Genomic DNA, 23,748 nt, shown 5'->3' with positions numbered 1-23,748 from the left:
CACAGGATTGTTTTCAGCAGTAAAGGTTGTTATTCATTTTAAGAATTTCACACAATTTAAGGCAATTATAAACACTTAGGAAGTATTTCCTATTGTTACTATTACCAATTTTTCCTTCTTTCCTCCTCCCTTCCTTCTTTCCTTCTTCCCTTCTTCTCTCTTCCCCTTCTTTTTTCCTTCCTCCCTCCCTCCTTTTCTTTCTCCCTCCCTCCTTCCTACCTCCTTCCTTCCTCCTCTCTTTCTCTTCTTTCTTTCTTCCCTCCCTCCCTCTCTCTTTCTCTCCCTTTCTCCTTCCTCCCCCCTTGTTTTCCTTCCTCCCTCTCTTTCTCCTTTTCTTTCCCTTCTCTCTCCCTCCTTTCCTCTTTCTCCCTCCCTCCTTCCCACCTGCTCTTCCTTTCTCTTTTTCCTTCCCTCTTTCCTTCCCTCTCTTTCTCCTCCCCTCATTTCCTCCCTTGCTTCCTTCCTCCCTGCTCTGCCACTAACCCTTACTTCCTCCTTGCCTTTCACTCTCTCTTCTTTCTGTCTCCCCTCACTCCCTTGCCCTTGCCTGCATGTACCTCAGTCCCTACCTCCCCTTACCCTGACAGCCTCCCCAGGCCTGAGCCCATATGGAGTTGGCTCCCACAGTGGCTCCCCTGCAGGAACAGACTCAGTCTTAGCTGCTCCCAGGGCTGGGATCTATTAGCTAGACCAGTACTTGACTTTAGGGTATTTCTAGGACTTAAATTACATTTGTGGAGCCACTAGCCATTATTTTTGGGAACTCTAAGTGGCCCAAAGTCCCTGAGGACTGAGAGAAGATAAATGTTGTATTGCCCATCTTTGCTTAAAAGTGAGCAAGATTGATTCTGGCCATTTTAAACAGTTCTTTTAATATCTGGGCAACTCTCCACTAAGTCCTCTCTCAATCTACTAGCATGAGGACTCAGCTGAGTCCTGAAGTTCTTCTCATCCTTCTTCTGTCCCTTGTTTCTTTCCCAGCCTGAATTTGGCATCACGCCCTGACACCCAGAGAATTTTCTCGCTCCTCTGCTGAACTCTGAACTCTCAGGGACATGAGCAGGGACATGTTTACAATCCTTTAATTACCCTGAGATGCCTTAACTCAGAGAATTCGGATTCAAAAGGACCTAGATTTAAATACTGCCTTTGGCACTTTGTTCTTATGACCTTGCACAGATTATTTAATTTCACTATGTCCATTTGCCTATTTGCTCACTCAACAAATATTCATTGAGCCTCTACAACATTCCAGATGCTGTGTTAGTTATCAGAGATGAAGTGGTGAACAAGGCAGGCATAGCCCTTGCCCACAAGCAGCTTAGAGTGGAGGAGATATCTAACAACTGAAATTACAAGCAAACAAACAAAAATAATAAGTTGTGATGAGTACTATGAATAAAACATTCAGGAGCTAGGCTAAGCAATAACAAGGTGGGAGAAAGTAGAGATACCTATTTCAATATGGTGCACAGAGATGGCTTAGAGCTGCATTGGCTTAGAGATAGCCCCAGTGCTATCCACATTTTGGCCTAATACTTATTTGCTGGAGTATGGAGGGACTGTCTTGTGCATTGAATGACATTTAGCAGCATCCCTGGCCTCTGCCCACCAAATGCTAGTAACCATCCCCAACCACACTGCAACAATCCAAAATGTCTCCAAGACATTGTTAATGTCCCCGGGAGAGCATGAGAGGGCCAATCATCTCCAGCTGGGAAGCCCTGGCATAGAGTATGGGCTTTGCTGTTGCACAGATTTGGGTTTGAGTCTCCCCTCATTTATTTACTTGCCATCGTGATTTTGAATAAGAAACTAAGCTCTCTGAGCCTCCGTTTCCTCATAGGTGAAATGCGGATGTTATCAACATCATCTTGTAGTGTTGTTAGAGGAATAAATGAGATAGCAACCAGTCCATAGTAAGTTCTCAATAACACGGTGATTATTGCTGACACTATTATCATCACATATGTCTCTCCAACTGGCCACTAGCCCTTTGGGAACAGGAACTGGCCCATAATCACATGCTATAGTTTGGATATTTGACCCCTCCAAACTTCAGTTTGAATGTTGACCCCCAGAGTTGGAGTTGGGGCCTCATGAGAGGGTGAGAGGTGTCTGGGTTATGGGAGCAGATTCCTCATGAATGACTTTGTGCCTTCCTGAGGTAATGAATGAGTTCTCACTCTGCAGTTCAGGTAAGAGCTGGTTGTTTAAAAGGGCATGGCACCTCTTCCCTCCTTCTCTCTTCTTTCACCTCTTACCATGTGACATGCTGGCTCCCCTTCACCTTCTTCTATGATTGGAAGCTTCCTGAGGCCTCACCAGGAGCAGATGCTGATGCCATGTTTCTTATACAGTCTATAGAACTGTATGCCAAATAGATCTCTTTTCTTTATTAATTACTCAACCTCAGGTATTCTTTTATAGCAACACAAATCAACTAAGACACCAGATTTATACCCCCAGCTCACAGCACAGAAGCCAAGACACCTTACAAACCTGGTAAACCTCTGCAGTGAAATCTAATAAGTCCCCACACAGACTGGATGGACAGAGAAGGCAACCAATGCCAAGTAAATGACTGTGACTTTGATTTGACCCCAGGCAATTCTGGTCTCTGTGCTGCCCTGCTAAGAGAAGGGAGAAGGCTGCATGAAAGCTTATTCCCCCAACAAGGTGGCTGATGAAAGATTATATTGCCATTGGTCTTCCTCTTCTCCTCTGAACAATTGCAAGGGCCTTTCCTCTTCCTATTTGGCTGATGTGAAACTCCTGATTCTTTTGCATAACAGATTTCACCTCTGTTCAGCCTTTGTGGCCCAGCCAGTGGACCAAAGGGCATTTATTTCCATATTTCCCTGCTGATCTAGGGTGAGCAGGTTGACACTTTGTTGCCTCTCTGGTTATTTCTGGGCACTCAGTGGAACTAGGATAGTTCCTATCCCCATAGAACTGAGTTTAAGCAGAGAGACCAAGTCCAACTTTCTCCAGCCCCTTTGTTATTCTTTCTCTCTATCTGTCCCCACCTCATTACCCTTAAAGTCCTTACAGATCTAACAGTCCGGGGTTCATTTATCTTTGAGCCCTGAGAAATTCCTCCATGGGAGAGATAAAAGCAAATCAGAAGGGCATTGGCCTTAGAAGTTTCCTTTCCTAAGAAATTATTTCAAATACTTTAAAGACCTTGCTTGCCCCTGTGCCTGGCAATACCTACTTAAGTCCCCTACTGCCTCTAGATCCTGTGTTGATGCAATTTTGGCAGGAGAAGATTGGCTCTGATTTTAAAAAGAGTATTTCCTGAGAAATGATAATGTACGAGATTCTGTGCTGGGCCCTGCAATGGCTACAAAAATACTAGGCCCACTGATCTGTGAGTTCTTGTAGCACCTGCACAAAAGTGATCAATATATGTTTGTTGAATGAGGACATGGCCCTAAAAGGAGAGATGAGAAGACAAGCATCTGTTGAACACCTGCCACGTACTAGGACCTTATTAGGCCTCTAGGTACAAAGGGGAACAAGATATAATCCTGTAAAAAAAACTGAGACCTGGTGGAGACAGGTCCATTCACAAAAAAATGTAATATCACTTGATAAGTGCTGAGAGAATCCTATGTGTATGCAGCAGGGTGATACTCAGCCCAGCCTGGGACTTAGGGAAACCTTCCTAGAAGAGATGATGCCTGAGCTGAGTCATGAAAAATGGGAATGAGTTAGCATAAAAGATATCCTAGACAACGACCAGAGACATGAAAAGGCATATGACCTGCTGGGAACTGCAGGCAACTGGGCATGACTAAAATGTCAAGAAAAAGGTAGGAAAAGGCAGAGGATGAGAAAGCAGACACAGTCAGGGCTGGGCACTGGAGGGAACTGCCAGGATTCTGCTGCCCCACTGCCTCTTCTTCAGGGTCTGTATCTGCTGCAGGGAGCCCCTGGCCTGGCCTGAGTCCCCTCCAGCAACTGAATGAGCTGGTGCCCTGAGGGCCTGGCCATTTTGCCCCTCTGTGGGTGACACTGAAGGACAATATTCACTCCTTACTGGGTTGTCTGAGGGTTTGTTGGGCCTGCTTCAACTTCTTCATCTGCCCAGTTCTGTGTCCTCCCCAGTCCTTTCATAGGTATTGATTTGTGTAAACATTTTCCACTACAAGCCCCATCTTCACATCCACTTCTGTGAACCCAGCTTGCACCAGCCTTGGATGCCAAACCAGGGGTTGGGATGCATTTTGTCACTATCAATGTTCAGTTATTGTTCCTTTGCAACACAGGCACTCCAGATGTGGTCTGCCCAGATTCTAACATTCTTCAGTATATAGTGGTTACCTAGGCCATGGACTGGGAACAATTCCCAGAGAACTGGCTGTAACCAGTTAGTTATACAGAACATTCTTTTACTCCTTTCCCACTTTTAGATGAGAATTTGTCTTCCTCATTACCCATATCTCTAAGTGGAAGAACTTCATCTAGAAAACACTTGTCACATCTCTTCAAATAGCCCTTCTCATAGGAGGAAGAGGGAGTTATCTGACTGATCAGTTTAAGAGAAGAGATCTGAGATTCTGGGCACCCTCTCTTCTCTCAGGATGGCCTCCCAAAGGAAATGAGACCACCATTTGGTCTATGCTCAGAGCCACGCAGAAAGCTTGTTGTGGCCAATGCTGTCCCCCCCAGGAAGACATTGGTGGACTTGCCTTCCAGGACTGGGTAGGGAGCATTTCCAAGCCCATTTAGCCCCACAGCTAAGCAACATCCCCCAATCTAGCTTGAATCAGCAAGAATGATGACATTTTGATCTTTGTCAATCTAACTCCACTATCCTACCTGACACTCAGTTAGTTCTGAACTTGGGCAGGGAAGAGAAATGTTATTTTTCAAGGCCTCTAAAATAAACTAACACTCAGAATCCAAAAGCTTACAGTGTCTTAATGTATCAATTTCTCAGTACTCAAGAATATCAGCAACTGCCATTGCATACATAAATGGTCAAATAAATGCATATTTCTCTATCTAAAAGATAGACTCCTACCAATAAGAATTAGGTATATATATTCAATGGAAGGCTTCACTGAAGCTCACCAGGGACAATGGGAAGGAGCTATGGGCATGAGGCCATGAACAAAGTGACTTAAAAACTGCTTTAAACTGCATGAAAGAATATTGCCTTCACAGTGTGCCAGAGCATGTTTATACAAGGGAGAAGCTAATGAACTTAACGTCGGTGTATTTTGTGTTAGGAATGCAGCTGAATATTTTGAGTGTGAGGACTATAAGACATTTCTAAAAAGATTAAAGGGTCTTTTCCTCTAGTATAGGTTTAGAAAAAAATCAGACAAGCCTCTTTCTTCGATCACATACTGGAAGTTAAACAGTGGCAGGATGTCATGGTTTGAAGGGCCATAGACCTTGTTCCTGACCAGATTCACCAACACCAATTGGCTAAATGACTTCTCTCCAGTCATTTTAACATATTCAGCTTCAGTTTCCACATCTGTCAAATGGCTATGATAACTTATATGTTATCACAAGGGGTGTTAGGAGAACCAAGTATAATGTTTCATTATAGATCATACTAAGTGATATCATTGGCTGGTGCTGTGTCCTGAAAACATTGCTAAGCATTTTTCATGGACTTTCATACTTGATCTTTCACCTTAAGCAGCTCATATTATTTTCTCTGCTTAACAGATGAGGAATCTGAGGTGCTGAGAGTTTAAGTAATTATCCCAGGTTCTCACAACTAGTAAGGGTGAGCTAGATCTTGAGCCCAGATCCCTGATTATCTGACCCCAAGGCCTGTGCTTTTAACCACTCTGCTCTATGCCTTATATATTAAAAACTTTGTTGTAGAGTGGGAAGAATACTGAGCATTAGATGTATTCCTAGCTCTGCCTCAAATGAGTCATTGACACTCTCCGGGATCCCATGTGTGGAAGATATAATAACGGCCTCCAAAGATATCCACACCCTAATCTCTGGAACCTATGAATATGGTATGACACATGCCAAAGCAGAATTCAGGTTGCAGATGGATTACCGTTGTTAAGCAGCTGACCTTAAGATAGAGTATCCCAGATTATCCAAGTAGGTCTACCTGAATCAAAAGGGTCCCTAAAAGCAGAAGAGGGCAGCAGAAGAGGAGGTCACAGTGATGTGACGTGAGACAGACTCACTCTGCATTGCTCACTTTGAAAACGGAAAAAGAGGCCATGAGCCAAGGAACGCAAGTAGCCTCTAGAAAGGAAGGCAGCCCTGCTAGCATCTTGATTTTAGTCCAATGTGATGCATATTGGACTTCTGACATACAGAGGTGCAAGATAATAAATTTGCATGCTTCAAGCCATTAGTTTATGGTAATACGTTACAACAGTGATAGAAAGCCAATACACTATGCACCTGTTTGTCAAATGAAGGAATTGGGCTTGAAGTTGATTTCTACGGCTTTTGTACCTATGACATCTTTACTAATAAATAGTTTTTTACTATTTACTAATAAATGGTTCTTCTAAAGCATGGGAAAGAGCACAGAAATAAATGACAAGCAGTTGTTCCTGGAATATAACAGGGCGCAGAGCCAGAATCTCAGCACATGCCCACCTCCACCCAAACAAAACTGCTTCTGCTACTCTCAGCTCCCCAGGCACCAGTCATCTCCCCCAGACCCCTCTCCAGGCCTGGAGTCCGCCGCAGACTGGCAGGCTTTGAGCCTAACACCATTTACCATTATGAAGCTGCCTTGTTCATGCTGCTTGACAGACACTGTTCAAAGTGGCTATTTTAAAATACGAGAAATGGAAAGAAACATGAAGCACCAAGAACAAGAGTCAGGGTTCTCTCTCTCTCTCTCTCTCTCTCTGTCTCTTTCTCCCTCTCTCTCTCTCTCTATGTCTATCTCTTTCTTCCAACTCTATCCCCAGCTGATCCACATTCTGGCTTTATTCCAATACACTTGAGCCTCTTCTGTCCAAAGCATAGTCTCATTTTATATTTTCAGGAGCCATGGGAGACTGAGGGAAAAGGAGTCAGCCAGGTATGAAGGCTGGTGGTGACTAGCAAAAGGCTGTTACCTAGAGGACAAAAGTATTCAATCATCCTTTGTCTTTGTTTTTGTTTTTTCCAACATGTTGAAATAGACAATAGAGGATGGGGTATAAGAAGAGAAAGAGAGAATACAAAGTTCTGAGCACAGAAAGGGAGGAGATACGAGGTCAGCATCCCTCCAGGCTGTAACTCCTGGAAAGCTCAGGCGGGGATTCCTGGCAGCAGTGCGTGGCCTGAACATCTCTGCAGGGTGATTTCTATAGTCTCTGTCACTGACTATGACAGTGCAATAGGAGCACAGGATGACAGACCTTTCCGACTGCCCATTTTCATACCCCCTTTTTTATTTTTGCCATAGCATGTACCCTCTCTACCATTCTTTACCTTAAATTTTTCTTTAAGTGACATTTTGCTTTAAGAACTTTTTCTTTAAAGGAAATTTTTAATCATTATCTGTTATTAAAATGCCTAGTTTTAGATGAGACTTCTCCCCAGTTGCTTACCCTCTTCAGTCCTCTTGTCTCTCTAGGCACCTGGGAGGATGATAACTCCCTATACCTCCTGCCTCCTCCTTGAACTCTGCCTTGAGTTAGGTGGCGCCTCATGATGATTCTGGCTGGGAAGAAGAGACTTGTGTCACTTCCCAGCCAGCCAGGGCAATTAATTACTACTGGGAATCTTTCCAGTGCTGCTGCTTCTGACAAGCAGGCTGCATGTTCCAGGTGGAGATGCTCAAGGATTCACCTTGAACCTGGATTGCTAAGTCACCAGCTGAGAGTAGTTGCTGTAGAGCTGTAGTTTTTCAAAGTGTGGTTCCCAAATCAGCAGCATTAGCATCACCTGGGAACTTGTTACAGATGCAGATTTTCTGGCCCCACCCAAGAGCTACTGAATCAGAAACTCTGGGCAGGAGGAGGCAGCAATCTGTGTTTGGACAGGGGATTCTGATGAAAGCAATGGCCTAGGTTTTCTAAGGTCTATAGGGTCATGTGGCCCTACAACAGACTTTGTATGAGCAAGAAAAAAACTTTGTTGTATTAAGCCATTGAGATAGCTGGAGTGTTTGTCACCAGGATATAACCTAGCTTATCCTGACTGATACACTGCTAGAAATGAAAAACAAGTATACTTTGCCAAAAATAGAAGGTAACTGTAAAGTAAAAACATCATAAAAATAGTTCTATTAAATTTGACGGTTATCACCTGCTAAAGGCTTTCAGCCTGGAGTCTACTCAAATTTCAGTAAAAGGGGAGATCAGCACATTTTAAAATGTGGTTAAGGAGATGTTAGCATTAACTAAGACTTTTTCCTTGAGGAAGAACTGACTCAGAATTGGAAAGGGAATATTGACTCTGCCAATCAGTGCTATTCAGTGACTCAGCATTTTACTGCCTGAAATCATCTCAGATACCACTAGGGTTATGTGAGCCACCCTTTGGGAAAATTGATCGGATCAACCTCTTTGTCTTGTGTTTGTGGAAAGCTGTGGTCCAGAACTGTGAATGTCCTTGTCTATGGTTACATAGCAAATTAGAGGCAGAACTCAGATAAGAACCCAGGTCTCCCACAAGCCCTGATCATGGGCACTTATTTTCCCAACACCCAACAACCTTCAGTCTTTCAGCAGCTATACATCCCCAATTCAGCTCATGGTATTACTGCAGAAACCCAGGCTCCTAACATGACATGTAGGGGGTTGCTGAAAGGAATGGTCAGGGATGGGATCCTGAGGTCAGGAAACTCAAAGGCAAATATAAAGTCCACTCTGATATCATTTGTGCAGAGAACTGTGGAAGTGGGTAATTAAAGAAAACATAAAGAAACAGCTAGTATAGTGAAGGAGAAACCAGGAGATGGAGAACGAATTAGTTTCCTGTGGCTGCTGTAACATATTCCGACAAACTTGGTAGCTTATTCTCTCACCATCTTAGAAATCTGAAATCACTATCCCTGGGCCCAAAGGTGTTGGCAGGACCAGCTCAAGGGAAGAAACTCTTCCTTGCCTCTTCCAGCTTCTGGTGGCTGTGAGCATTCCTTGACTTGTGGCTGCTTCGCTCAACTGTCTGCTTCAGTAATCTCTAACTGCCTCTATTTTGTAAGGATACTGGGGTAGCATATAAGGCCTGCCTGGATAATCTAAAACAATCTCTTAATTCTCACACTCTTGGGAATTTCATCACATCAGCAAAGACCATTTTTCCAGATAAGGTAACATTTACAGGTTCCTGAGATTAGGACATGGATAGGTTGGTGGATGGGGTGGGAATGTGTGCATTCTTCAGCCTACCATGGAGAGTCTAGTTCAAGGTCTACCACCAGCTTGAGCTGACCTCTTAGGCAAGTTCATTTACCTCTCTGAGCCTAGGTTTCCCTCTGGCAAAAGGAGAGGGTCTGCACGAGATGATTCCAGAGGGTTCTTCCAACTTTGGCAGTAGGAGTTCCCTGGATAGTAGGAGGTCTCCTCTATGCCCCTAAAGGGCACATGTAACCCAAAGCAAGAGGTTCTCAAGGATTACTTAATGGCAGAAACTAGAGCAGAGCCCACATCTTTTGACTGGTAATTCCTCAATACACTGACGACCCTCCTCCACTCCTTATACCTGCCACCACCCTCTCCTTATACTGGCCACTCTCTGGTGGCCACTATAAAACTACTGTGGCCTGCTCCCAGAGAGGTGAGATGCCACATCACAATGAGGACTTCAGAGAACCTGCCTAAGTCCTGAGGCGTGCCAAGGACACCTAGTCCTCACCTCCTCCAAGGCCCTGGGACATCATGAAAATAAACAGAGATCTAATTCATAAATCCTTTGGGGACAAAAATAGGCTGAGACAAAAGGAGCTGGTGAAAGCTCCAGAGCCCCTAGGGTTGGGTTTTTGAAAAGAAGCTTCTAAAGCCCTGTCTTGACTCTTTCCTAGGACTGGAATAGAGTAATGCAAGCACCCCCAGGGCCTTGACCTGCCTGGACAATTGGCTGTGTGGAGGGTGAAATAAGTGTAGATACTAATCATATTAGCAAAAATGAACACATTTGTTAATATTGAGTGCTGGCAAAGGTTGGAAAATGGGTGCACACATACAATGCTAGTGGGAATGTACATTTGTACAACCACTTTGAAGAGCAATTTGGCAGCACGTACTAAATTAAAAGGTATATGATCCTATGATTCAGTAACCCCACTCCTGGCATTGCCTGTGCTAGAAAAACACAAACAATTGTACCAAGAGGTATTCATAAAGCTATCTGTTGCCACTTTGCTGTCAAATGCACTCCCTGCTCTGTTCATTGCTGGGAACTATATTCCCAGGATTCCTTGCCCACTGGCTTCTGGGCAGATTTGGCCAATGGGAGGCACTGGCGAAAAGCTAGAGGGAGGAAAAGAGAAACTAAGGTGTTTCTTCCCTTCTGTCCCAGAGCACCTTTCACAGTCCTAGCTCCCAACACAGCGCCTGCCCTGACTTCTGTGCTCTGCCAACACCACTTCCTCCTAGGAGTGCCCTCCAGCTGTAGGGGGGGTCACATCTTCCTGTTGTTCCTAGTCTCTAAATAGCCTCACCTTCCTACTTGGCTTCTCAAGTCTCTTATCCCCTTGGTGACCAATTCTCTGCATTAAATCCCCTCTATTTGAAGTGCCTAAGAATGTTTTCTGTTTTCCTGACTAGACCCTAACTGATAACAGTGTTTGTTTCAGCATTACTGGTAAGAGCAAAAAGTTAGAAATATCTCAGATGTTCACTATTTGAGAAATAGTACAGAATACTCTGCAGCAATTTTTTAAGTTGACATAAATCTGCAACATGGAATATATATTGATAGAAAAAAGGAAGTTGCAGACCAATATGTCCTGTAGTGTTTGATTAATGTTTATTCTTTAAAAATAATAAACCAATTGCATATGTTTTCTATAGTTTTATATAATCTTTAGGTTTATATATAAATCGATACATGTATAGAAATATCTGGAAGGATTTATGGCAAACTAATTGCATTATTTCCTTTGTGAGGTACCTAAGATAGAAGTGGAGTAGGAGAACCTTAATTTTACTATATTGTTTTAAGTTTTTACAAGAAAAGTATATTTATGTATTACTTGTGTAAGTAAAAATTAATTTCAAGGTAGACAGCAAAACAAAGAAAAGACATGGAATGGGAAAGTTATGTTGAAACTACATTTCGAGGCATCTGATGTACCAAGATAAGAGTTTGCACTTAATTCTATAGGCAGCAAGAAGGTATGAAGTGTGAACGGTCATGACATGACCCAGTCTAGGCTATGATAGTGCCTCCTCCTATGGTTGTCATTGAGGATCGGGTAAGTAAACATAAATAAACCACCCAGACAGCATTTGACATATGGTGAGTACTTTGTAAGTGTTAACTACTGCTATTGTTTCCTTCCCTTTGCTCCAGCCACATGAGCCTTTTTTTTAATCTCATAAATATGCCAAGTTATTTGAGGCCTCAAAGTTTTCACACATACTGTTCCTTATTATTTCTTTTTTCCCTCTCTTTCTCATCCTTCAGTGTTCAAATTAATATTACCAGCTCAGTGAGCCTTTCCCTTACCTGCACTTCTAAGTTGTTTCCCTGGCCCACTATGTGTGTCTGTGTCAAAGCATCCTGTTGGCTTTTGTAGAACACTTGTCTCAATCTGTAATAAAGTCTGTGGAGAATAGGAATTGCTACTATTTATTGAGCACTTACTGTGTGCAGATATGTTTTTATGTGCTTTATATATACTAATTCACTCCAGCATCCTAATAACCCTTTTAAGATGGCATTAGTATTATTCTTATTTTACAGATAAAGAAACTTATGAATAAGAAAGATAGAAATTTGACCAAGATCACAGCCAGTAAGTGTCAGAGCTTGGATTCCACCCATTAGTACACCATAATACTTATTGAATGATGAATCAATTATGAATACAAAGCACTTTATAGTACTCTTGATGTCCTCATAATTAATTAATCCCATACACAGTACAAGTTGTTTCAGAATAAATGGGAGTGATTAGCCTAACTGATAGAGTCTCTAAGGGTAGGTCGTATACCTTAGGAGGAGGAGGCAGCTATTTTCTATGGAGAGGCAGTAAATTGAGCTTTGTGAAGCAGGGCTGATGGCAGAGTTGCAAAAGAGAAGCAGAGTGTGCTGGCAGAGATGTAGGAAACTCACCAGGCTCCAGACCACATTACCTGGTTCTTCAGAGACTGCTCCCTGCCAAGCCCAGTCACAGCCAGAGCTCCAACAAAGGAGTTCTGGAGCAGTGAGAACCGGCTGCCCTGAGAGGGATGCCAAGGAAGTAAGAAAAAAACAGCCCTTGACTCAGGCCAGGGAGATTTCTGTTTAATCCTGGCCTTTAGAAGCAAGACCTCCCAGAAAACCACTCCTTTCCCTGAGTCCCTGTTAGGTGAATCCCAGCAGCAGCGAGCCGTGACTCTGTTGTTTGCAGATGTTAGGAGGAAAAATAACCGTAATATAAAGGCAGCTCAACTGTCTTCTCCTCATGTGCCTGGCACCTTATGGGACCTTTAGATAAATTATCTCCTTTAAATCTTTTAACAACTCTAGAGATTCCCTCAGCATTCATTTGGTCAATAAATATGTATCAAGCACACGCTGTGTTGATGAGGTGAGCACTATTTTTAACTCTGTTTCACAGATGAGGAAAAAGAGATTTAGAGGGATTAAGTAACTTGCCCAACTTAGACATTGGCAGTTAGAACTTGAACTCAAGTCTACCTGATGCCAACCCCCCTTCCTTCCCTCCACTCTGAATTACCTTCTAAACTTGAAACCAGAATTTATTTCTATTTATGTATCAGGTACTGTACAATAATCATAATTAGGAATTATTCAATGAAATAATGGTTCCTTGCTGATAATAAATATTCAGTACAGATTAGTTTGTGTTATTCTACATATTATATATTTACACATTGTGATGGTTAATCTAGGTGCCAGCTCATCTAGGCCACAGTTCTCAGCTATTTGGTCAAACATAACTGGATGTTGCAGTGAAAGGATTCTTTAGATGAGAACAACACTTCAATCTGTAGACTTTGAGTGAAGCAATTTGCCTTTAGTCATGTGGAAGGGCTTTATCTAATCAGCTAAGGGCCTTCAGAGAAAAAGGATGAGGTCTCCCAAGGAAGAGGGAATTCTGCCAGCCGACCACCTTCAGATTCAAACTGCAATATCAGCTCTTCCCTGGGTCTCTAGCACGCCAGTTAACCTGGCAGGTTTTGGGTTTGTCAACTCCACAATCAAGTGACCAAATTCCCTAAAATCTCTCTCTGTGTGTAGAGGTAGAGATAAAAATAGAGGCAGAGATAGAGATATCTGTAGCCTGTAGATATACATCCTGTTGGTTCTGTCTTTTGCAGCTACCTGCAAGGTCGCCAGCCATCCTGCTCAGACTGAGAGTGCACCTCTCCTTCATTCCTGCATTTACCATGCAAACGTCCTGAGGTCTTCAATTTGTGCATGGGGAAATAGATCACCATCCTCAGAAATGGTGATGCAAGCCCGTAAGCCCAGCTTCACTACTACAAATATATATTCATAATAATAATAATAACTGGATGAGCAGATAAAAGGAATGTCTATATTAGATGCAAAGAATGTATACTGCCTGAATTCTTCTAGAAATCCAGCTTCTAATGAAAAATATTGCCTATGATATTGCCTACAACTGTCACAAACAGGTCCCCTTGTATGAAAAGAGCTGATTTTCCTAATATAGTTACAAGATCCATATTTTTTTTTCAGACAGTCTCGCTATTGCCCAGACTAGAGTGCAGTAGTGCAAACGCAGCTCACTGTGGCCTCGAACTCCTGGGTTCAAGTGATTCTCTCGCCTCATCCTCCAAAGTAGCTGGGCTTACAGGCATGCATCACCATTTCTGAGGATGGTAATCTATTTCCCCATGCACAAATTGAAGACCTCAGGACGTTTGCATGATAAATGCAGGAATGAAGGAGGGGTGCACTCTCAGTCTGAGCAGGATGGCTGGCGACCTTGCAGGTAGCTGCAAAAGAGCACCTGTCTGAAAGCCAGGATTGCAAGCCACCCACCAGGTGGGTAACCTGGGCCAGATCTCTTTCACAGTCTAAACTTTAGTTTCTTATGTACTAAAAAAGCAATAATAGTCATTATTCTGAGGCTTATTGTAAAAATCAAAATAAAATCCCACATGGGATAGTATTTTCTGAGTGGCAATGTTTTCCTCGAAGAAAGAGCAGGCAAAGCTGAGGAGTGAATAGAAGCTGTTTCTGGGCTCGGGTCGGAGCAGGGTCAGTCCTGGCAGTGCTATGGGGTCAGTGCAGATGGTTCACAGCCACGGCTCATGTGCCTCATGCTGCTAAACAGGAGAGCATTGATCTGATCACAACCACTTTGATGGCACTGCTTTCAGGTTCTGAAATACCCAGTCTCATTTTCCCTTCATGATAGCCCTCCAAGGGAGGCAACCCAGAGAGAGGGGGATCCTCATGTCTACACCACAAGTTGGAGGCAGAGCAGAGCCCATGAGACTCGAAGTCCAGCATCTGTCCTCCTCACCAGAAGGTAAGGGTGCTGACGTTCAGAACTTAACCTCCTGATCGAGGGGCCAGCAGAGCAAAAGGACATCAGCCACAAACTCTCCCTCCAAAGTTGAGTGTCTCACCACCACGGAGAACTGGGAGACAGATAAAGACTGGAAGGAGAAATTAATTTGAAAGAACAGGAAAGCATCAGCCAGATCCTAATCAGAGAATCAGGCTGCTGGCAGAACTGCAAGTCATTTATCAAATGCCTCCTGAAACTCAAACTTAATGTATCACTTTTCCTCTTATCTTAGGATTTGGGGGAAATGAAATACATTTTTATATGACAAAATTCAGCCACTAACTGACTCTATAACGTTGAGCAAGTCATGGAGCCTCTCTGAGCATCTGTTTCTCTTCCTCAAAATAACAAAGTTGTACAAAATCAGTTTCCCAAACTTCGGGTAGGAGATTTCTGGGATCATGAGCTGCCATACATAAGCACCACAGCTGCTATTTTTAACATAATATTGCTTTTTGCAGGTATTTATTGTAAAAGGAAATGATCACCTCATAAATGTGAAAGCACAACCTTTGGGGTTCATAATTTATTATAATGAATACATAGTTCTTGCAACTGAAAAAACTCTCACGTGCCAGGCTCCTTCAAGCATCCCTCAGACTCTCATAGGGAAACTCTTAGCCTAGATGATCCCTGAAGGCCCTCCAGCCCTGGCATTCCACTGTGAAAATCCCAGATCCCTGGCAGCCTGGATAACCCCTGGGGAAGTTTTCTGACACTGTGCATGAGACTAGCTCCCTCTGCATGTTCCTAACAAGAAATTTACTGTGCTTTTCTGTAACCCTAGTGAAGTCTGTCATCCCTGGTAAAGGCAGTGGCTGAGCATATTGCCCGTCACTGGGTTTGAGTAATGGTGCTGGCACAGTGAGCCACTTAACAATGTTACTTCACATCTCTAAGACTCAGTTCCTTTGTCCACAAAAATGAGGTTAATTGTTCTTCAGTAAATGGAATCTCAAAACCAAAAAAAATGTCAAAATTCACTTGAGTGGGGAAGGCAGAAGAGATGTAAAATGGTGGCCCAGAAACGTTGGAGTCAAGGGAAGAATTTGCCAATTGGAGGAGAGGAGCATGTTTAAAAGCAAAAGGAAAGAAGTCACCCACTCATGGCACTCAGTATGTTTATAATGACTCTAGCTGATACTTATTTAGTGGTTACTATTGTGTGAAGTGCTTTTTAAGCTTGATTTTATTTAGTCCTCACAGTCATTATTATTCCCACTTTACACATGAGGAAGTTACAGTCCATTAAGATGATGTGTCTTGTCCAAGAACACAACTAGAAAGTGGCAGAGCAGGGACTTGAACTCAAGTCTGTCTGACTCCAGGAACCATGTTCTCATCCCCGATGGCAGGGAGTTCCTGAAACAGGTTCCGTGATCACTACTCCTGCAGGCCCTGAGCTAGCTGCCCAGTCTGCTCCACAGGCTCTGTCGCTTATCCTATGACCAACTGAATAAGATTCCTGATAAGACATTCACAGCACAGGCCTTAGCTCTCTTGCAACCGTCAACTTCCTTTTGAGTCTTCTCCCCTCCTATCTTTTCCTTCTGATGCCTCATGAATGCATCAGTAGATTAATGTACCCTGGCCACAGTCTTCATTTTGTCACAGGGAGCCAGTACCCCTTCTCCTGCCAAGGAGTGGCAGTGGTTCTGGGTAACCTATGCCAAAAGCAAACTTGGTGGCTTCTTAATGGAGTTCCACAGTGGGGCTTCAAGGAGAGAGCCATACCAAGAGAGAGAGTCTGCTTCATCTTTATTATACAGTCGATAACTTGGAAATGATCAGCCTGTCTTACAGCTCTAGTGGAGGTCAAAGGAGAGAGAGTGAATAATATTCATGTACACACATGAAGCATACGTGAAGTGTACATGTCAACAAAATTCATATGTACAATGAAGAATTACACTAAAAGCAATGCTTTTCTCTAGCATTTATAACTACTTCTTCTCCATTCTTCTCTTCCATGGGTCCTTTCTTCCATTATTACTGATCTCCTATTTCTGTCATTTTTATTTTGTCTCCCAAGTCCCTCTGAATTCCATCTCCTTTCTCTCCACCAGTGCAAATTATAGGGCATCTTTAGGCCCTAAATCCAGTGGCTTGTTCTCTCTGATCCAACAGGTTGGGTCAGTGATTTGGCATGACTTGGAATAGCCACCAGAGAAAAGAGACCTGTCACCTTAGTTCTTACTTACCTTTCCTTGGTCAAAACCGAGTCCTCATTACCTCTCTCTCTCTCCCAGAGATCTCCAGCCATCTTGGGACAGGTAAAAGCTAAATGGGTCAGCATCTCCACAGTTAGTCTTCTCTGTTCACAAGCCTCTCACCAGGCATCCACATCAGGGTGGCCATAGCTCTAAGGACCATTGCCCTCAGCTGGGTCTGCCCTGGGCCAGCCTGCAACTGCCCTACAAATGGGAAAATTATAGATGAGCCAGGAGACTGGAGCAGCAGATCAAGGAGATAAGGGCTCTGAATGAAATATTCCTTGCCAAGGGCCAAGACTTTTCCATGATTCAAGATATCTCCACCTGAGCTCTTTTGCAACCCAGAATGAGGGGGATCAGAGTGTTCCCAACCCCAGAGATTGCTGTCCTTGGCAGGAGCCATGGGATTGAAGCCTCCTCAGCAATGGCAAATTCAAGGGCATTAGACTTTTAGCTGCATTTGGGGGACACTGGGCCAGGGCTCACCTGTCCCAGATGGGCAGTGATTATAAATCGGACAATAAATAAATGCTTTATCCTGAAGGAGCTTAACTCTGAGCTTTGAAATTTAATTCTTTGTGCCTCTGCCACAGATCTTCTCCTCTCCCCTCTCTGGAAATGAAGGCTGTAGATTTTCTACAATATCAGGGAACCTGCCCCGATAGTCACGTAGGTTCTTTTCTATTTTCCCTAAGCATTGGCCGGGTTGAGAAATAAAGGGACAGAGTACAAAAGAGATAAATTTTAAAGCTGGGCATCCAGGGGAGACAGCACATGTCGGTAGGTTCCGTGATGCCCCCTGAGCCGTAAAACCAGCAAGTTTTTATTAGGGACTTTCAAAAAGGGAGGGCATGTATGAATATGGTATGGGTCACAAAGATCACGTACTTCACAAGGTAATAGAATATCACAAGGCAAATGGAGGCAGGGCGAGATCACAGGACCACAGGACCGGGGTGAAATTAAAATTGCTAATGAAGTTTCGGGCACCATTGTCATTGATAACATCTTATCAGGAGACAGGGTTTGAGAGCAACCAGTCTGACCAAAATTTATTAGGCGGGAATTTCCTCTTCCTAATAAGCCTGGGGGTGCTATGGGAGACTGGGATTTATTTCATCCCTATAGTTTCGACCATAGAAGACGGCCACACCCAAGGGGGCCATTTTAGAGACCCACCCTCAGGGGCACATTCTCTTTCTCAGGGATGTTCCTTGCTGAGAAAAAGAATTCAGTGATATTTCTCCATTTGCTTTTGAAAAAAGAGAAATATAGCTCTGTTCCACCCGGCTCACCGGCGGTCAGGGTTTAAGGTTACCTCTCTTATTCCCTGAACAATTGCTGTTATCCTGTTCTTTTTTTAAGGTGCCCAGATTTCATATTGTTCAAACACACATGCTCTACAATTTGTGCAGTTAATGCAATTATCACAGGGTCCTGAGGCGACATACATCATCCTCAGCTGACAGGATTAGGAGATTAAAGTAAAGACAGGCATAGGAAATCACAAGGGTATTGATTGGGGAAGTGATAAGTGCCCATGAAATCTTCACAATTTATGTTTAGAGACTGCAGTAAAGACAGGCATAAGAAATTATAAAAGTATTAATTTGGGGAACTAATAAATGTCCATGAAATCTTCACAATCCACGTTCTTCTCCCATGGCTTCAGTCGGTCCCTCCGTTCGGGGTCCCTGACTTCCCGCAACCTACAAAGCTGGATTCCAGGTGTTTTCAATTCATTATTTAATTAATCAGTCCACGAAGTATATAGTTAGGTATGCCCATCATTTAGGAAAATTAACACACAAGAACCAAAGAACTATACTTTGGTATAGAAATTCACATTACAAACGGAGCTTCTTTAAAGTGAGAGCCCTAAGTATACTCAGGATATGATTTGAATTGTAAAATATCTTTGCTTAACCACAACTCTTTTGGAATACACATAGAGCACACAATGAAGGCCAGTTCAAAGCCTGAGTGTCACAGATCCTTTCTACAAGACGATCCAAGGAAATGGTTCCCAGACCTCAGTATGCATCAGAGTCACCTAGAGAGCTCATTAACATGCAGATTCCTGGGCCCTCCTCCAGAGCTGCCTTATCTCTGGGGGTGGAGCCCAGTAATCTCTCTACTTAAGCAACTCTCCAGGTGACTGGATGCAGGCAGTCCAAGAGCCACACCTGTGCTAGGTCTTAAAGCTGCAGTATTCCTATGCCTGGAACAAAGCCGCCCCACAGCTCCTGGCCCATTGCTCAGTGTGAGGCCATCCATGCAGAAGCCCCCTTCCACTCAAGAGCTGGACCCCAGGCTCCTTTGACACCAGCTGCGAAAGCCACACACCAGCTGCCCCAGATAGCTAAGGTACAAGCCCCTCCTAATCAAAACCTCAGGCTTGAAATGCGTGCACAATTACACAGATGGCAAAGCAGAAGGCCACAGGTGAGGCGGGACTCACCCAGCAGCAGTGGGCAAGCCAGAGAGCCATGTGGGGCAGAAGGCCTGCTCTTCTGGTCCCTCTGCCAGCCCTGCACAGCCTCCAGGTTTCTGCTACATGGCTCTTCCTCTCAGGATGAACTTGAGAATGAATCGGGTGTTCCTGTTATTATCTGTCTCCAAACATTGTCTTTCTACTTCACACCAGTCACAGTTGGTAGCTATGTAGTATTTTTTGACATTTGTCTTTCCAACTAGACGATGGACTTATTGAGACAGGGGCCTGTTTTGTACACCAGAGTGTCTAGCACCTAACACAGTGCCCAGCGCATAGTAGAAAGTCAATACATATGGACAGACAGAAGTTACAATGATCTCTTCTACATAATAGAAAATAGAAATATTGGAAAAAAAAAAAAAAAGAGAGAGAGTTTTGCCATGGCTAGAAACAAGTCTATGCCATGAAGCCCTGGGAGGCAGAGGGAACTTGCTCTCCCTCGGGCCTCAGTGTCCAGATTGAACTAAACAGGCTCTCCCTAGCGTTCCAACTCATAACAGTCTATAGACTTTAGAGAATGGATTGAATAGAAAATGACTGAACATTAGACTTCCACCTCTCTACAGGGGGTTGGGGTCCTAGAGGCCACCCGGCTTTATGGCTTCACAGCTCCCTCTAGTGGCCAGGGCCATGTTTCACTATACTTTTGTGATGGGCTTTGCTTATCAAATTGAGCTGCAATCAGTTATTTAGCTGAGTTAATAACTGAGTGTTATTAAACTGAGCTTAAGTTAGTTTAGAGGTCTGGCTTGAGTATAATTAGTAACTTACATACATGTGGAGAGTATTAAACCCATTGAGATTGTCATTTATTAATTCAGCAACTCATGGCCCAGTGCCTAATCTATACCTGGGAAAGTGCCAGGTGAAAGGATATAGCAATGAGCATGTCAGGGATCTTCACTGCCCATGGTGCTTATATCCTAGGGAGGGAAGGAGACATTCAGAAATTATGCAAAAGTAAGGTGTACACCACTGGGGTGAGAGTCAGGAAGGAAATATGCAGAGCATTCATGAAGAATATGAGTGGTGGCCCCTCTTCAGGAAGGCTTCTCTGAAGAAACAACATTTCAGCTTGGGTTTGAAACATGAGGAATAATTATCAAGGCAAAAGTGGGAGAGGGATTGGAAGGAAGGAAAAGGCAAAGAACTCTAGGCAAGAAAGAGCCCCGTGAGCTTGAGGTAGTGAGAGCGGGCCAGGGTTGCCTGGGTAATGAGCAGAAGACAAGGCTGAAAAAGTAGGTGGTGTTATTATTCCCATCAGTTTCTCACTAATGTGGAAACTGAGGCCCGGAGATGTGACATGAGCTGGTCATGGTGATGCAGCTTCTGGGTAGTGATAGAGAAAAGGGGGCCTGGTGCAGCCAAAGTGGATACTGCAGGATGGAAAGAGCTGGGCCAGGGAGACAGAGGCATGGGGTGGTTTGTGGGAGGGAGGGAGACACACAGTTCCCAGTGTTCAGACAGCAGTTCTGGGAGGGACTCAGCAGTCATCTAGGCCTCCTTGTCCATTTGCCAGGGGAGAAAGCAGTGAACAGCAAATCTCCTTCACCCACATCCCCAGTAGCCAGGCCTGCAGCAGCTGGGTCCGCATCACTGCTCCCCAGAGACACTCCCACCAGGCTCCCACAGCCTCATGCAAAGCTCCAGTTCCCGTGAGCACCTCCATCTCTCATCCAAACTGTCCTCTCTCAGCCCATGCGCTCTTCAGTCCCAGGCTCTGTTGCCATCACCCTAGGGAGCAGTCCTCAGGAATGAGCTGTGCATGACGGGACCCTGCCCTCCCTGCCACCACCCCCACCCTGCTGCTGCCACTTTGAACTCCTGCCATGTCTCTCCTTTTGAGGTCTGCCTACTGACTGTTCTCCTCCTTCATACCACATTTCCCCATCTCCTAGCCTGGCTCATCCTCCAGATCTTGGCTTAGACATCCCTTCTTCCAGAAGCCAGCACCACTCTCCTTGGAGCTCCTCTTCTGAATCCCCCTGGAGCACTGATCACACTGCATATTGGTTTCCTATTTCCTTGTCCACCTCCACAGCTAAACTTGAGCACCCCCAGGTCAAGGACTACGTCTATCCCATTTTCTCCTATATCCCAAGCAGCTAACACGGTGCCTGGGCACTTAGAAAGTGCCCAGACCTATTTCTTAAATAAATGAATGAATTAAAATAAATGACTCTAAGCTGAGCCACCTGCTTTTTACCACCATGCATTGTCTTTCTCATCTCCATCTGCCCATCAACCTCTGCCTTCATTATGTCTAACAAGGGCCTCCCTACTGCTGTAAAATAAAGAAAGCAGTCTGCCTCAGCCCAGACAGTGACTGGTCAGTCTTACTCATGGCAACTGCTGGTGTCCCCTAACCTCCCAGGAGAAAGTGCAGTCAGAAGCAATAAGGAGTTGTCTACATTTCAGACTTGTTAGACATTCTCTCCCCCAAAATGTGTTTTCCTGGCGACTAGGAAAGCATTTGAAAGTTAGATTTTTTTTTTTTTTTTTTTTTTTTTTTTTACCAATTTATACAACATTCTGAAGCTTGGCTTCCTCTGAGTGAGCCTCCAAATCATTAGAGACCCCGTGGCTAAAAACCCCATATGAGACATCTTGTGCAGGGTAACCCCAATATGAATAAGCTTATTCTTCAGCTTGCATGCAAATGAGATCCTGGTGGTTCTGTTCAATCAATGGCATCTATGTATTGAAGACATACTATGTGCCAGTCTGCATCAAATGATTCTGATCTGTAGAGAAGAGTCAGCTTTATTCCTGCCTTTCACAGAACTGGCCTTCTAGCAGAAATTGTAGAATTAAGCAACTTATTATAATTATTCAGTGACATGCAATGAGATGCAAACTGAGGGGGATCCCTGAGCACCCTGAAGCTCCCTAGAGTGACGGCAACAGAGCCTGGGACTGAAGTACCCATGGGCTGAGAGAGGACAGTTTGGATGAGAGGTGGAGGTGCTAGGTGCCAAGATAGCTCAGCCTGAGTGTCCTGGCCTGGGTCAAAGTGGCTGCCCTAAAGCTGTGACCTTTGGGCTGAGAGCTAAAGGATGTGTAGGTGTTCTCTAGGCTAAGGAAGGGAGACAGTGTGTGCAGATGCAATGTGTGTGTGCACATGCATGTGTGTGCACGTGCATATGTGTGTGCATGTATGTGTGTGCATATGCATGTGAGCATGTGTATACTACAAGTGTATTGTGTGTGACACATGTATCCATGCATGTGTGTGCATGTGTAAGAGCATCTGTATGCCACAAGTATGTTATGTGTGCATGTGTATGTTACAAGTGCACGTGTGTGCGGGTTGCAGATGCATGTATGAAAACATAGATGCCATGAGTATATTGTCCATATATGTGTGTGTCCATGTGAGAGCATATGCAGGTGCATGTATGTGAGCATGTGTGTACAAGTATATTGTGTGTACATGTGTGTGCACGTGTATATGAGTGTACATATGCCACAAGTACATGTGTGTGCAGGTTTCAGGAGCATGTATGTATGTATGTGTTCATGTGTCCCAAGTGCCTGTGTACCGCTTATAGACACTCTTCAGCCTTTACATCTCCTTCCTATCACAAGTCAGTCATTGCGAAGTGGATTTCAAGCCTTCTCCATATGGTGCAGTGTTTCCAAGCCTCTTTTGGATCATGGATCATTTCAATTAACAACATAACAACAACAGCTATTCCATATTAACTGCATGGCAGTCATTGTGCCAGACATTTAATGTGTGTTCTCTCATTTTCTTCTCCAGCAAACCCAAGAGGCAGGCCTATGGTTATTGTTCCATTCTACAGAAGAAGAAACAGAGGCTCAGGGAGAGGAAGGCTCTTTCCCATGGTGGCCCTGAGCACACGTCTGTATGATCCAAAGTATATGCTCTAATCCACTAAACTCTTTCCTGCCACCAGAGCAAGTGACACAGCAGATTGACCTTATAGCTGGTCCCCCTCCCACTGTTAACTACAACATTCTCCTAGCAGTGAATGAAAAGTCTTCAATGAAGTTCTGTTCCAGCTCAACCACTGATTCACTGTGTGACACTGGAAAAGTCTCCCACTCTTTGTTGCCCTGGAGCTTGCTGAGCTCCATCACTCCACATGTAGAGCTTAGCACCACCATCCACAGACGGCAGGCAGGTTACATAATCTCATGAAATGCCTGTTTCCTCATCGCTAAAATGGAGCTAACAATGGTGAACTCCTGATAGTACTGTGGAGGGACTGACCAAGCTCATGTGTGAAGAATGCTCAGCCCTGTGACTGCCTCACAATGTATGCCAAATAAACTACAGCTGTCGCTGATACTGAGAACACAGGAGAGCCAGAGAGCTGAGAGCACCAGCTTGGGAATCAAGTGGACCTGGATTC

General features: G+C 44.1%; 1 protein-coding gene across 9 annotated transcripts in view; it reads right to left on the bottom strand.

Moving 5' to 3' along the window:
• The window catches only part of SH3TC2 (SH3 domain and tetratricopeptide repeats 2), a 209,878-nt gene that overhangs the window by 81,891 nt on the left and 104,239 nt on the right, over nucleotides 1-23,748 (bottom strand). For 2 of the 9 annotated variants that reach the window (XR_010121867.1, XR_010121866.1), the window contains exon 17: nucleotides 16,861-17,073. The exons of the other annotated variants lie outside the window; for them this stretch is intronic. The gene's annotated coding sequence lies outside the window, so the exon portion shown is untranslated. The remainder of the gene's footprint in view (nucleotides 1-16,860; nucleotides 17,074-23,748) is intronic. 9 annotated transcript variants of the gene reach the window in all.

The sequence above is a fragment of the Symphalangus syndactylus genome, chromosome 7, assembly GCF_028878055.3.
Source record: "Symphalangus syndactylus isolate Jambi chromosome 7, NHGRI_mSymSyn1-v2.1_pri, whole genome shotgun sequence".
Classification (NCBI taxonomy): Eukaryota; Metazoa; Chordata; class Mammalia; order Primates; family Hylobatidae; genus Symphalangus; species Symphalangus syndactylus.
This window is presented reverse-complemented; position numbering and strand designations above follow the sequence as displayed.